At 41.7% G+C, this 15855-nt stretch overlaps 1 protein-coding gene across 1 annotated transcript in view; it reads right to left on the bottom strand.

Moving 5' to 3' along the window:
• The window catches only part of TES (testin LIM domain protein), a 470958-nt gene that overhangs the window by 299255 nt on the left and 155848 nt on the right, over window positions 1-15855 (bottom strand). The gene's annotated exons all lie outside the window — the stretch shown is intronic.

Genomic DNA, 15855 nt, shown 5'->3' with positions numbered 1-15855 from the left:
CCATATGTAAGGACTGCAGATGCATCCTTGAAGGACATCTTTAAACTTACCCGCGAGTACGGGAATTCAGATGGAGGTTAATACAGTGAATACAGATACTGCATCACATGAGCGAGAGGTTATATCTGACAGAAATATAACTACTAATCAGGTAGTTAGGCATAGGGAGTTTTGCACAAGGTCCATCTGCTACGAGTACGAATACCAATTCTGCGACAGTATCAAACTTTTCACAAGGACGTTTTTTATTGAACAATCCACTTCCCATAAGAGGGAGATCAAGAAACCGGGTGAAAATAGGGCGGATACCTCATCAATCCAGCATAGAAGAACCTGCCAGGACAGGCAAAAAGATGAGACAAGCCTAGTCTTTAATATATCCACACGTGTTAACGGATGGGCAACTTCAGCTTTTGAACAAAGGGCTGAGTTTTATACCAGCACAGAAAGCTGATGCAACTGATATTCTACAAGACCTTAGAATGTTCGGCAGAAATCGTACATTAAAGACTATGTTCAAGGGTAATACGAGTGAGCAAGATGTTTTTAAAAAATCTAGCACTTTCATTCCACCTGCGCACTCGGGTATAGACACATTCGTGGAACGCACTCCGGTATAGACACATTCGTGGAAGTATGCGAAAGACAACTAAGGGAGAAATTTAAACATGAAGTAAGGTCTACCTTTTTCAACATGATGCCAGACGATTATGTAGCCCTACGGGAACTGAAGAATTTGTCTTCACTAGAAATACGACCTGCCGACAAAGGAGGTGGTATTGTTCTTTTAGATAGTGATATGTATTACAACAGTGTGATGCTTCTATTGAGTGATGTTGACACTGTGCTGCTCAATCAGCTAATGTAGTTAAGGGCATTATAGATTGAACAGAATTTTTGATTGATCTTCTGACTAGCCACATGATTAGTGAACCTATTTTTGAATATTTTAAGTTGGAACATCCAGTGATACCTATTGTGTATGGACTGCTCAAAATCCATAAAAGTGAAACAAATCCTTCCATGCGTTCAGTAGTATCAAGTAGAGGTTGGGCCACTGAGCCACTGTCCATTTTTGTAGAAAAGCATTTATACCCGATTCTTGATCAATGTGAGACTGTGTTAATGGACACCAAGTGTTTTTTGATAGAGCTGAGTGATCGACTTGAATCTATTGATACTAAATGTTATTTTGTAACTTTAGATGTAGCATCACTTTTCCACCAGGATCCCCAATTCTTGGGGCATTGCGAACATTGCAAATTTACTGTTAAGTAAGGGCATGAGCGATGACAGAGTTAGATTGTTGTGCGCCCTACTTGACATTATACTTGAGAATAATGTGTTTATTTGCCATCAGAAACATAAGATTGGCGTGGCAATGGGCACAGCCTGTGACGAGAGTTATGCCAATTTATCACTAGCTCAATGGGAGACATATATTCTCTCTAACAATGTTTGCTGTACCTCAATAGTTTGGTATAAACGTTTTGTAGATGACATTTTTTTTGTTATGGAATGACACCGAGGAACGTTTGCATGGGTTCTTGAGATATATAAATACTATGAATACCTTTCTTAGGTTTACACATAACTTTTCTTACACACAACTATTCCCGGACTGGACTAATATTGAGTTCCTAGATGTAAGAGTAGCTAGAGATGACATCTGTTCAGTTTCAACAACATTATATAGGAAACCAATAAGGAAGAACAATCTCCTACACAAGAGCATGCATCCGAAACACACTAAACTGAATGTATTAAAAAGGGCAGACTTACCGCATTATGCGTTTATATAACCACGATGAACAATTGAGAGCTGCCTTGGGCATGTTGAAACAAGAATTTATAGACAGAGGCTCTAAAGAGCATGACATCGATTTTGAGACCAGAGAAGCATGGAAACATAGGCAAGATAGGTGTGCACCTTACTACACCCAGAGAGATATTAAGCTTCGATCAGATAATAGCGGAACACTAGTTCCCCTTGAGCCACATATGAGAGATGACAGAATGCCTCTTACTTTCTTCAATAATACTAAAGTGGTTTGTGACGTCATCAAGAATAATTGGGATATTTTATCCACCATAAGTGAATCACATGTATTGATGGGTAATACACCTCAATTTTCATTCCGAAATAATAAATCCTTGAAAAGACACATGTTATAAGACGGACACCCAGGGAACTACTACATCTGACAGACTAGGGACGTATAACTGCAGGAGGTGCACAACCTGTACCTATATTCACAGAGGCGCAGTCTTTGTACACCCCACGTTAGGTTTTCACATTAGTTGTAACTTCTACACTGATTGTGCAATGAAGAATGTTGTTTATTTTTGTTATTGCACAGAATGTAACACTTTTTATATAGGTAAAACTAATTGTTTATTTAAGGAAGGGTCCTAGAACACCTCAGAGATACAAGAAATTGCAAAGAGAGGAATGCCTTAGCCATGCATGCTAAAAAGGAAGGTGTCAGTCATACATTTAAGTTTCTAGTTTTAGTGATTGTTAAGATGAGTATGAGGGGAGGTGATGCTAGCAATAAAACAGAGAAGGCTGAGCAGAGGTGGATACTGCTGCTTAATGCTGACAGACCTCCTGGTTTGAACAGCAGGATGTCACTTAAACCTGCCCTCAAATCAAGGAGTTTGAAACATTGAATTTATAATATTTTAAATACAAATTTTATATTTTTTTATTCTTTATAAGTATAATGCATGTGCCTATTAATTTCTGACTTGTAGGTTAGTCATATATGTGTGTGTATATATATTTCCTAGATGTATGTATGTATATAGATATATTTTTACAAGCATTTTCACAAATGTGTACTTACCCTTTAAAATTTTTTCAAGTGTTAATTAGTATCTCAGTGATTGGACAGTTTGTATCGCATCACAAATATAAAACGGGTATGTTTGATTTTATATGTAGTCTGATGAAGCAACTGTTATTGGTTGTGAAAGCGCTTACTTCTCTGCTATTGATTAAAGTTTTTATGCAAGTGTACTGCCGTGTATAACCAGAATGTTTCTATGTTCACATATCCTGCTTCAATGTGGTTATTTCACCTGGAGTTTGGTTCTTTGCATTTTCAATTATATTGGATAAGACTGGGAAGTTCTAGTCACCCAAGCTGTTTAAGGTTGATGCAATGGTGTGTTCTAAAAGGTAGGCCAATGGCAAACCTGGCAATGTGGTTGTAACAGATTGAGAGTCTATTAAGTACAGTTTTATTTAGATTAGAGAGAAGGGGGGATGCATATAAAAGTGTTGAAAGCAGGTGGGAGCGAGCTATGGCAACCATAGCCGGAGGGGTTAGGAAGGCTGGCAACCATAGCCGGAGGGGTTAGGAAGGCTTTTATTCTATAAAGTGACCCTAGTTTTTTATTGATGGTTTTGATCATTTGGTTTACATGAAGGTCAAATTTTAGGTTATCATCAATTACTCCTAACTTGTAGAGGAGTCAGGGGTGATTATTGTGCCATCTTTTGCATTTATGGTGAAGGTAAATGGTGTGGACCTTTGTGTTGGAGAATAACAGCATTTTAGTTTTTTTGGGATTTAGCAACAATCAATGTTCGGAGAGCCAGGTTTCTATAGTATTAAAGGTAGATTGGGTAATGGACCTTAATTCTGAGGGAGATGTGGCTGAGCGTATTGGATACAGCTGACATTTGGGATAACTGTATATAGGTTGCTTATAAAGATGGAAAATAGTAGGGGTCCTAAAATGGAGCCTTGTGGCTCTCCAAGGGAGTTGATAATATGTTGGAGACCTTGTTCTGCCAGAAGACAGCCTGCTGCCTCCCACTGAGGTAGGATTTAAACCAGTGAATGGCACTGGTATTTAGACAAAGATTGCAGGGTGTGAATCAAAAGTTGGAGATCACCATGTCAAAAGTCTCTGAAAGATCCAAGAAGAGGACTGAGGATATTTGATTATTGTTATGATTATTATTAATGGTATTGGTGAATGCTAGTAGAGCTGTGGTTGCGCTGTGGTGTGGACGAAGTCATGTTGGGTATCTGCCATGAGGTGATTCTGAATTAAGTGGTGCAGGAGCTGTGTATACATTTTTCCATAATCTTAGCTAGTGGAGATAGTATAGCTATCTGTCTGTAATTGGAAAATTCAGTGGAGGAACCTCCTTTATGTAGTGGGATTACATAGGATGTTTTCCAAATGGTGGGAATTTTTGCCTCTGCTATGGCTCAGTTAATTAGTATAAATACTGGATAGTCTCTGGCATCAGCTGATTTTTGAAGGTACTCAGCAGGGAGTTGATCAGCTGAGAGTGTGGTGGGTTTTAATTTTTTTAGCAAGGTACGGACAAGTGATGTGGACACTGGTTGGAAGCTGAAAGAGAGTAGGTTTATAGGGGTGGTACTATCAGGGCCAGGGGGAGCTGGGAGGTAGTTGGCTAGCTAGGGCTTGAATTCACTGTAAGGAAATGGTTAAAACCGTCTTGAGACATCCTCAGGAGATTTTTCAATGGTAGCATTGGGGATAGGGGTAGACATTTTTCCAGGATGGAATAGATTATTCAGACCTGCCCAGAACTTCTGAGGATTGTTCTGGTTTGCAGTCTGTAAATTACAGTAATATTGTTTTTTGTCTTGTAGAATGGATTTTTTAGTCTCATTCCTAGCTTGTCTGTATTTAACATGATTGTAGGGGGTCTTTAGTGGAGTGCCATAGAGCTCAGATTTTGTTTATTCGGGAAATTTTTAGTCCAAATTCTTTAGACAGCCATGGGGCAAGCTTTTGCCTTTGTTCACTTAGGCAGGTGCATGCAAGTCAAGGATATCAAGAAATCTACTGTTAAAATATGCAACTGCCTCTTCTAAGGGGAGGTGTTTTAACAGACCAGTTACAGGAGTTAAGTTCCTGTTGGATTTGACAGGGTCAAAGTTTACTTTGTTTCTGACTTTCCTGAGTAAGGATTGATGAGGAATAATGACTTTTTGCTTAACTATACAAGTAAGAAGATGACCACTCAGATCTGGGGTACCAGCACTGTACAGTTGGGGGTTACTATTTACAAGTACCCAGTCTAGTTTGCTTTCTTTATGTTTGGGATTACCTAGAATGGTTGGGGTGGTTATGATTTGAGTAAATGCATGCAGGTTAAGGAGGGTGGTAGGGGATTCTGACGAACAGGTGGCCCAGTCTATGTTAAAGTCACCAAGTAATAAGGTTGCTTGTGGATAATGACATGAAATCCAGCGTATGGTATCTTCAAGTGTGGCTATATTATATTACCCGGGGGAATATACATACATATAATGTTGATGCATTTACTTTTGTTAATTTGCAATTTAGTGGTCAGAATTTCGGAGTTATTAATTTGAGGTGGTTGATTAACATCTATGGTCACATTCAGTGCAGATAGAGTACATCTACCCCACCCCCCTTCCTGGAAGCACAGTCTAGCCTGTGAATGTTATACCCAGGTGGTAACACTTTCATTGTCAGTTGTGGTAGGTTTTAACAAGGTCACAGATAAGACTGAGAATCTCAGGGGAGTGGACAGCCAGGAGTGCATGCAGTTCATGTACCTTGTTATTGATGCTTCTAATAGTGAGATGACAGGCCAGGCGGGAGTTGGTAAGTCTAATTGTAGTTTTGTGGCTTTGGTGGCAGACAGAGGGGGTATATATAGCAGAGGTGGATGGGCCAGGGTTGGGATGAATGTCACCACCAAGTATAAGACTAGGGCTATACTTAGTGATAAGTTTCAGGAGTTTGTTTAAAAGTTTGTAAAATTGTTTGGCTCTAGAGCTTGTGTGCCTGGGGTTTGCATGCTGAAAGAGTGAGCAAGGCTTAGAGTTGGACCCATATTGATTAGTATGGCTAAAGGTGGGCTGTTTTACATCTGGTGTGATAGTATGGCCATTTGGGTACTGATAATCAATAAGCATCTGGTTTTCATACAAGGTGATTACATAAGTAGCCAGCAGTATGGGTATTAGAGAACAGTGTAACATTATGAGAGAAGCAGTGCATTTAGAAGCAAAGATGGCAAATACAAAGACGATTACAGCATACAACAGGTCCATCAGAGTTTAAGTCTTGGTCTAAATTAAGTCCAAATCTTAGTTACAAATAAAATGCAGAGATAAGTCACAAACAGTACAGTACAAAGAACAATATTAAGTCTTGGCATTACAATATACAAAAATATGTTACATTATAAAAGGAGAGTTTAGCTGTGGTAACAAAGGTATGCTTTACACAAAACATCAACAACTGAATGACAAGACATTTGTGTTTCAGACTTCATATCCTTTAGAAAATTCATGGCAACACAAAACCTTTTACTGTAGCAACTTTCCAACTTCATAAGAGCAATATTTAAAATCTTTTTTTGGGACTTTTGTCACACTATTATTTTTGGCTTTGTCCAGATTTCTTGTGTTAAGATGTTGAGAGGTATGCACCAATCGTAAGGTCATGGCAGGATTGCGCCATCTGCAAAGCAGGACTACTGAATTGTTTTCATGGGAGACAGTAAAACTTCGTTTTAATGAAGGAGGTGGCGCTCAGTGTTTTTGCAGTTTCTTGGTCGTTTTCGAATTGTGTAACAACCGTAGCATTATAATTGTGCGTTTTTGCAGCTGCTAAATTATTCAGCAAGATAAATTCTTCAGCCCTGCTTGTGATACAGTGAATGAAAGCACAAAATACACCTAGACATGCAGTCTGCATCCTCAACCTCCATTTTTCAAACACCACAAAATAAATAAATAAATTCCGATTTACAAAACATACTCGGCAGCGACCCCCTTAGATCCTACACAAGTACGCTTGTGAGGTTCAGCTGGCCCACAAAAAATATCCAAGCTGCAAGTAGCAGGCAGGCCCAACTTTGAATAAATGTGATACAAAATGAATGACAAGCTTCACTCGGTGGGTATAGCTCTGTCGTGCATCGTTCGTTCCACCTCACAGTAGTGTTTGCCAAGTTCCCTCAGAAATGCAGGGCACAAAACAGATCTACGTATTAGTCAGATTAGCCATATAGAAAGTTGACATTTTTACCATTGCTGATGGGCTACTATCTGAAGTCCTTTACGCCTGTTTAGTAGTCAGTCAGTATTAGCCATATTTACTGATGGGTTTATAACCCATCCCCCCAAAACATTATTTTCCTTCTGCTCTCCTACTTCTTTCCGGATTTCCTTTTGTTCTTTCTTCTCCTCGATTTTCCCACTGTTCCCACAATAATGTGGTAAAAATCAAGCACAAACAGTGAACCCTATAAAGCTTAAAGCAGTATGACACTGCAACCCGCCACATGGAGGTATGGAGCCATTTCAACACACATGCACAGGCCATGTTCATGAGTGTTGTTCGTAACATTACTCAAGCACTGCTGGGGACGACATTTTTGCACTACTGGCCATGAACAGGTTTCTTACCTGGCTTAGTGTCCCCTCCCCACTATTTTCATTTGGTCAGTCAATGTGCTCACAGCCATTCTGCACCTGGAAGGTAAACAGCACCTGGTACAACAGGATCACACTGAGCACTTTTCTGAATCCCACTGTATAAACAGTGTGTCACTGTTCAACTGGGACTCCCAAACAAGCATCACATTGTAGTAAACTGGACTGCTTATATCAGGAGAATAGGACTCTTAACACCAACTATGGACCTCATCTCCCCTTTTCATCCCTACCCAAGTTTGGTTCATGAGAGTGAAAGTGATAAATACAAAGATGGGATTTTATGCGAGTAGCATAGTACGCAGCTACCCTTTAATAATCTTCTTCTTTTGGCTTTTCCCAGTTAGGGGTCACCTGTCCACTCATGATTGGCAGTGGAGTTTTACAGTGTTGATTGGCAGTGGAGCTTTACGGTGTTGAGTTGCCAGCCCGATGCCCAACCTTCCACAGAAGGCACACACATGCACGCACTTGCACTTAGGGCCAATTTAGACTGTCCAATCCACTTACAGCATGTCTTTAGGATGCGAGAGGAAACCGGAGCACCCAGAGGAAACCCACGTGACCACAGGGAGGACATGCAGACTCCGCACAGAAGGCACCTCAGCTGAGGACTGAACTGGATAACCTCTTGCTGTGAGATGGCAAGGCTAACTGCTGCACCACCGTGGCCGCCCACAGCTACCCTTTAATAATGACCATATTATTGGTCAGTATTGTTGGACAGTAATGCGGCACAGTATCAAAGGGTGCATTAGTAATGTGGTATAATATAGAAGTGGTGTGTTGTGTTAATGTGATACAGTACAGACGGGGTGTGTTAGTAATAATATGGGCAGCTACCCTTTAATAATGACCATATTATTACTAACACACCCCTTCTGTACTGTACCACATTACTACTCTAACATGCCCCTTCGATACTGCACTTCAAACCTCTTACCCTCCTCAGCTTTCTTCACTCCTTAGCATAAAAGTACAGTTTTGTACCTCCCATACATGCAGATGTTAGAGTGTTCACACTGCTGCAGTCATCACACTTGGGTTATCCTGCCGTCAGGTTCCAAAGTTTTGGTCTGGCGCTGGTTGCTGTCACTTCTTCCCTGACGTCAGTGCACCAGGGGTATATAAGAGGCATCTGACACTATTTTCTTCAGTTTTTCTTGCCCCAGATGTCAGGTGTCCCCAAGTAGGTGGGCAATACATATTGCCAATAAAACATGTAAAGAAAATACAAAGAATACCTTCAGTTACAAGCAAATACACCACAAAGGTTGTATCAGATAGAAAGGTATAGAAAAGTTCAGCTAGGTCAGAGGGGTGGAGGGAGGGTAACCTGGACTGCAGCAGTGTGAACACTCTAACATCTACATTTATGGTAGGTACAAAACTGTACTATGTCCATCGTGTTACACTGCTGCAGTCATCACACTTGGGTTGAATCCCAAAGCTAAGGATGGGTGGTGGAGTTAAACAGGGTTTGGAGAAGCTAGTAGGCTCTGCAGAACTGCAGTGGCAAAGCCAGCTCTAATTTTAGAGGATAGAGGTAAATGATAGTGTTTGGTGAAGGTGTGCACTGAACTCCAAGTTGCAGCCTCCAAAATATCCTTGGTTGGTACCCCCCTGAGAAAGGCTGTTGATGTTGCTGTAGCCCTGGTGGAGTGGGACCTAATGCTAGCAGGTACCGGTTTCCCCATGATGTGTGTAGCAGAAACTGATACAATGTCCTATCCATTTTGAAATGGTCTGTTTTGAGATCGCTTTTCCTTGTGATCCTGCTGCACAGGATACAAAGAGCTGGTCAGATTTTCTGAAAACCTTAGTTTTATCCAAGTAGTAACATAATTGCCTGTGAATGTCCAAAGAGTGCAGGAGTCTTTCTCCTTTGTTCTGGGGGTTTGGGAAAAAGGTGGGCAAATGAATGGTTTGGTTTATGGCCACAGTGGATACCACCTTTGGCATAAAGGAAGGGTTAGTTCGTAGAGCGACTCTGTCTTGATGAAAAATGAGGAAAGGCTCCACTGCCATTAGGGCCTGTAGCTCTGAGACTCTTCGAGCTGAAGTTATTGCTAGCAGCAGGGCAGTTTTCCATGATAGAAACTGGAAATCAGCTGTAAAAGCTGGTTCAAAGGGCTGCAGTGTAAGCTTTTCCAGAACAAAGTTGAGATCCCAAGTTGGTGTTGGTGCTCTCCTGGGCAGTCTTATGTTCTTAGCCCCTCTGAGGTACTGACTTAGCAGTGGATGTGAAAATAAAGGAGGAAACGTGTTGTAGTGAGCTGAAATCCCTGAGGCGTGGATCTTAATAGATGAAAAAGAAAGTCCTTTGTGCAACATCTCAGTTAAATATTGTAGAATATGAGGAATGTTTGGAACAAGGGGATTTTGGCCTTTAGCCTGGTTCCAGGTGCAAAATCTTTTCCATTTGTCTGAATAGGCTTTCCTGATGCTGGGCCTCCTGGCCTCCAGAATGACATCCATAATAGCTTTAGAGAGAAGTGTTGGCTGGTTGTTTAGGTAATTTGCCATGCAGCCAGATTTAAAGTCTTGAGCTGGCTGTGTAGAATCTGATTGTTTTGCTGAGTGAGCAGGTGAGGAATTGGAGGTAAAATCCATGGTGGGCCGTGGGCCATGTTCCTTAGTATTGGATACCAGTGCTGGCGTGACCAGTCTGGAGCAATGAGTATCATTTGTGGCCTCTCTAATCTGACTTTCAGCAGCACCTTTGCTAGAAGAGGCAGTGGAGGAAAGGCATACACTGTTAATGTTTTCCAACTGAATGAGAGGGCGTCCACTTTCCAAGCTAGTGGGTGGAATGTCCTTGTGCAAAATTTTCGAAGTTGGTAGTTTTGGGTATTGGCAAACAGATCCATGTCTGGGCATCCCCATTTTTGAGTTATCATTGCAAATACTTGTGGATCTAGTTTCCACTCGTGGGGATCCATGATGTTTTTGCTTAGGTCGTCTGCCAATGTGTTTTTTCCTGGCAGGAATTGTGCTTGTAGTTGAACTTGGTAGGTCAGTGCTGTGTTGCACAAGGTCATTGCTTGCCTGCATAGGGGGTAGGAGTGTGTGCCCCCTTGCTTGTTTATGTACCACATTACTGTGGTATTGTCCGTCTTTATTAGGAGTTGTCCTCGATGTAAGAGGTCCTTGAAAGCTGTTGGGGCATTCTGTACAGCTAGCATTTCTTTTTGATTGATATGCAGATGCCTTTGATCTGTAGACCATTTGCCTTGAATGCACTGCCCTGCCATGTGTGCTCCCCAGGCATAGTCCGATGCATCTGTTATAGTTTGCCTGGCTGTGGGTAAGGTAAAAGGCTGACCCTTGTTGAGGTGACATGCCTGTGCCCACCATAGAAACTCCTGTTGAAGGCAGGGAAGGAGTGGTATTATTGTTTCCAAGCTGTGGCTGTGCTGAGTCCATACGCTTTTCAGGTACCATTGTAATTTCCTCATATGCTGTTTTGCAAATGGTATTAGTAGTATGCAAGATGCCATGAATCCAAAGGCCTGCAGAATTTTTCTTGCAGGGAGTTGGGTCTTTGTTGCCATCATTTTGAAGTATTGAGTCAGCTGTTCTTGCTTGCCTGGCATGAGATAAGCCATCTGGCCCATTGTCTTTAAGCTGGTACCCAGGAATATTATGTTTTGTGAGGGCACTAGTTTTGATTTCTTTTCATTTACTGTGTACCCTAGGCAACTTAAAAGGTGTTTGACAAATGCCAGATGCTTTAAAAGAATGTCCTTGCTTTCTGATTGAATAAGGCAGTCGTCCAAGTATGGATATATTTGAAATCCTCTTTGTCTGCAGTATGCAATTATTGGTGCCAGGAATTTTGTGAAGACCCTGGGTGCAGTAGATAAGCCAAAGGGCAGTGCAGAGAATTTATAATGGGTTGAACTTGCAATAAATCGGAGGTATCTTCTGCAATTTTGTCTGATAGGGACATGCAGGTATGCCTCCTTAAGATCCAATGTTACTAGCCAAGCTTTCTTGCCCAGCATGGGAAGAAGCTGCTGTAGTGTTAGCATCTTGAATTTGGGTACTTGCAGATAAGTGTTTAGAATTGAAAGGTCCAGAATGGGTCTCCAGGCTTTGTCCTTTCTGGGGACTAGAAAGAGTCTCGAGTAAAATCCTTGTCCTTGCTCCTGTGTAGGTACCTGTTGAATGGCTCTCATATCCATGAGAGCTGTAATATGTTTTTGAGCCTCTGCCCATTGATTTGGTGGCAGGTTTGGCATTCCTTTTATCCTTGGCAAGGTGTGAAAGTGGAATCTGTATCCTTGTGAGACAATATTTAGGACCCATTTGTCTTTTGTGATGATGTGCCAGTTTGTCTGCAAAAAGTGCTAATTTTCCTCCCAAGGGAGCTGCCAAGAGAGAGATTTGCTTGGCAGTCTGAGGGTTAAGTCATTGTGTTTGTCTTCTGTTAGCTTGGGGCCTCTGTCTTCTCCTCCTTTCTGGGTTGCGGCACCTCATTGGTGAGGCTTGTAAGGGCCTTGTGACTGACCTCTGCCCCTTGGGCGTCTGTATCTGCCCCTCTGTGGTCTGTCAGAAGCTGGAAAGGACCAGTTTTTGGTTGGCCAATTTCTGCTGAAACGAATGGGTTGAACCTGTAAAAAATCCTTGACCGTCTGCATAGATTTTGCCTTATCCTCCATTTTCTTTAAAACCTCTTCTGCTTTTACACCAAATAAAACATCCTGCTGTAAAGGTGCATCCAATAACTTTGCTTTAACATGATCAGGTAGGGTTTGTTCTTTTAACCAAGCATGTCTACATATGACAGACCCAGTCACTGCTGCTCTACAGGAAGCTTCCAATGAATCCACATTGTAAAGTATGTTTTCCCACTTGTTCAGCTGCATGCAACAAATCTTGCATTTCCTTGAAAATCAGGCTGCTCTGAATGTGTGATCATTTTTTGTTTTAATTGAGACATCAGGAATTGCTGATATTTCAGCATGTGAAACTGGCAATTTAAGGCCCTCATAGCTAGAGTAGCTGAGGAATATACTTTCTTTCCCCATCTGTCTAGTGCTCTGGAATCCCTTTCAGATGGTACAGGACTTTTAGCAATAGAGACCTTAACCCCTTTGGGACCCTGGAAAATGGTTTCTGGATCAGCAACAGGGCTTTTATATAGGAATTTGTGCGAGTCAGTGACTCTGTAGTATCTGTCTGGTTTGACTGGAGCAGGAGGTAAAGAGTCTGGATTAAGGCTAGATTCTAAGTAAACAACATCCACAATGTCTAACACGGGAGGGATAGCAAGTGGTCTGTGCTGGGGTAGTAAAAGGAACTCTGAGCCTTTTCTTAGAATCAGAGTAATCCTGGCCTTCCCAGTGGAAATGTTCTCTCATGGTATGTAAGGTTTCCCCAAAGGAGTAGTCTACTGGGGGAGATACTGAGGGAATAGACTCTTCAGCATCAGAGAGTCTTCATAAGGGGGAAAAGAATATTCCTGTTCCTCAGAAGAATCTGAGGAAATTGAAACTTGGTCAGAAAAAGCATAATCCTCCTCGTCTTGGCCTTTTATCAGGAGGGGGATGGGAACCCCGGATTAGGGTAATTAAGTCTTCAGCCATCTTAAGCATCTGTTTCTTAGGCATGGGGCCTTGTACTGGAGACTGCTGTACAGTTTTTTTGTTTTTAAAGGAGTTTTCAGCTTAGCATAAGATTTGACGGTGAGTGTAGTCTGTCTGAAGACACCTTCTGCAACTGAAGGCATTTCATTTCAACTGCACCGGAATCTCCTTCTGCTCTGGAGTCAGAAGGGCCTAAAGAAGAAGGCTGTGGTGGCCTAGTAATCTCCGCTTGGGAATCAGGAGCTGTCTGAGGTTCTAAATCAGCGGTCGTCAGGGGCTATGTAGGCGCCTCACTGAAAACCGGAGAACTGGTGACTGGCCCAGCAGAGGCCTCGGAGTCTGGTTTGGGTCTAGGCTGCCTGTCCTTATCCTTGTGTTTTTTTATGCATGCCGGTCGTCGGTTGCTCAGATGGCATGGTATAATTAAATTTCCTACCAAAGTAATGTCGGACGAAATCAAACAGACATTTAATAGTTTATTAAACCTAGCACAAAACAGACAACCTGTGACGTTGTGGTCTGGGCCTAGGCAAGGAATACAAAGAATGAAAGTCCTTATGAGGTATTTGCTTCCCACAAGAAATGCAATTGTTAACTTTTCTGACATTGAACTGAGGCAAGAAAAGGTTCCCCAATGGGGTACTTAGCTTTATTGAAGACTTCAGTCTGAAATTCGATTTGAAAATCTCAGGAGTCGGCCGACCGGCACTTGTGAACTGCTTCGGGCACCGTGCGACAAGAAAGACTGAAGAAAATGGCGTTGGATGCCTCTTATATACCCCTGGCGCACTGACATCAGGGAAGAAGCGACAGCAACCGACGCCGGACCAAGACTTTGGAACTCTGTCCGACTGCGGGACCGCCTGACGGCAGGATAACCCAAGTGTGATGACTGCAGCAGTGTAACACGATGAACATCTGTGAATCGCTAAAAATTACTGCCATTATGCAACTCCTGTAACTGAAAGTTGCATCATTTTACATTACATATGTGATGTTGGTAATCTTGTTAAACAATTCTAATTCCCTCTTCTGGAGTTTTTATCCCTAGGACTCTGTTGAAAAGAGGTGCTTATCTGGTCAGACCACCCAGGTTAGCAGATACAACACATACATACATAAACTATTACATCATTAGAGGAGTTTTAAAGGAGATTCTAACATCTCGAAGATCCATACTGCTGGCAAAATAAAATCTTGTTCTTCGAAATACACTAACTCTTTTCAAACATCTCGAGCCACAGCCAAGGCCTCTGTTGAATATTATTCGACAATCACTGTGCAAGTTAAACAAGAACACCTTTGCTCCTTTGCTTTATTAGCTGGAACATACTCTGGCCTAATATCCGTAGCTAAATCACTCAATCTGTGGTAAAGCATCAGCAGTTTAACATTATGGTGCCACTTCATACTCTGCAATTCATGAGGATTCTACTCACAGCTGCTTTCTTTAGAAATGGCCTTCACAATGCTATACAAGGTGGCGCAGTGGTGCAGCAGTTAGCATTGTCGCCTCACAGAAAGAGGTTCTCTGGTTCGATTCTTGGATGGGGTGCAGAGCCTGCATGTTCTCCCTGTGTTCACAATGGCTTCCTCCCACATTCCAAACACATGCATCTGGAGCAGTTCTCCGCAGGCCTCTGCTGAAAATATGCTCGGTCCAAGTCAGACTTTCCCAGGACACAAATGTTAAATACAATTACTCCCCAATCCATCCAAAACAAGTGCCTCAATAGCCAAATAATTGACAATGACATCTCCCCACTATAAAAGAATTAGCTGCTTCAATTTTGTACATCACATGCTTATGGAAACTTGTTGCCAACATCCTTGTATGTAGATGCTGAAGCGTCTTACCCTGGAAGTTTCCACAAATCATCCGGATGTTCTAGACACCAACACCCTTACTGCACGTCAGCTTGACCAAACAAGTTGGGAAAGATGCAAATTGTTTAATTGAGCTGAAAAAATGTTGCTATATTATATTATCCCCAAAGTTCATAACTGAAGGGGAAGTGTGCTATACATAACAGTGCAGGATTCAGAAAATACTTTTTTTTTTTTTTTTTAGACTGAAGGGACATCTTTCTTGACTATTATCAACATGATACATGGCCATGGCCAATTAACTTCTGATCTTTTGACAAACTGGTCCATTTTAATAGATATACCAAGGCTGTAAATCATCACTACATACCTTCGAGAGTCAAAGTTGACACGGCACTATAAGACTTGATCTAGAGACAGCAGTGGTTATCAATACATAAAGAAACCCTTTCACCCCTTCGCCTAAAGCAAAGGTCTGTCAAGGTAGTGTCACCTATGCTCCTGACCTACACCAGTAGGTCAGTTCAACATCAGAATATTCTCCCCAGAAAGTGAAAACAGAGTCTGTCAAGAAGGTGGGAAACACTGTGTAAAATAAATGATGCAGGCATCTGTAAGATAAAGAGCAAGTTGACCACTCTCACCATGTCAGCTGTGCTCCTTAAATTGCATCTTTTCTGTTAATGATGGTACCAAGGGAAGGGCAGCAGAACATTTCTAAATAATACAGAAGTGTGAATGGTTTGCCAACTGATGTAGCTGATTTGATCCCCCACAAAAAAGTACTGCACAAGCAATCCTCCTCAAATGACAACCTTGGCCCATTCCATATTTCTTTTGAACAGGCCTTTGCATCTTTCTGTAGCTTGTCAGTGTCAAATGATTTTTTTTTTTTTTTTTGTAATGTGTGCTTTAAAACACAAAGATGGATATTCATTAATTCTTCATCAAGTTCATTAACTTCTCTAGAT

The sequence above is a fragment of the Protopterus annectens genome, chromosome 11.part0 (genome assembly GCF_019279795.1).
Source record: "Protopterus annectens isolate FY-2018-M chromosome 11.part0, PAN1.0, whole genome shotgun sequence".
Taxonomy (NCBI): Eukaryota; Metazoa; Chordata; order Ceratodontiformes; family Protopteridae; genus Protopterus; species Protopterus annectens.
Note: the sequence above shows the minus strand (reverse complement) of the source record. Positions and strands in the feature narration are given on the sequence as shown.